Below are 367 nucleotides of genomic sequence, written 5' to 3' on the forward strand. Positions count from 1 at the left end.
CGGCCCCTGTGCCCGGGCAGAGGTGGGTGAGCCGCGGACGCTAACGCCTGCATCCCTCGCGTCCTTGCGCCTTTCGTGTTGAATGTATAGCCGGTCCTGGAACGCGTGGAGCCGACAGCCGCTCGCAGCGCCCCGGCGCCGTGGGGACGTGGCTGTTGGCGAAGAATCCGCCTTTTTTCACCCAGCCCATCCTGTGCAATAAACATGAGCGCACTGGCAGAGCGAGGGAGGAGTCCGTCTCTTCACTGCGCGCCGGCCTCCTGCCTGCCTCGCCATGTCTCCGCTCCAGCCGGCTCCCCTGCTCTGTCCCCCCTCCTCCCGCGGGCCTTGCTGTGGATTAAGCAAGTTCCCTTCCCAGCCCGGGCTC

This window comes from Pelodiscus sinensis, chromosome 19 (assembly GCF_049634645.1).
Source record: "Pelodiscus sinensis isolate JC-2024 chromosome 19, ASM4963464v1, whole genome shotgun sequence".
NCBI classification, from domain to species: domain Eukaryota; kingdom Metazoa; phylum Chordata; order Testudines; family Trionychidae; genus Pelodiscus; species Pelodiscus sinensis.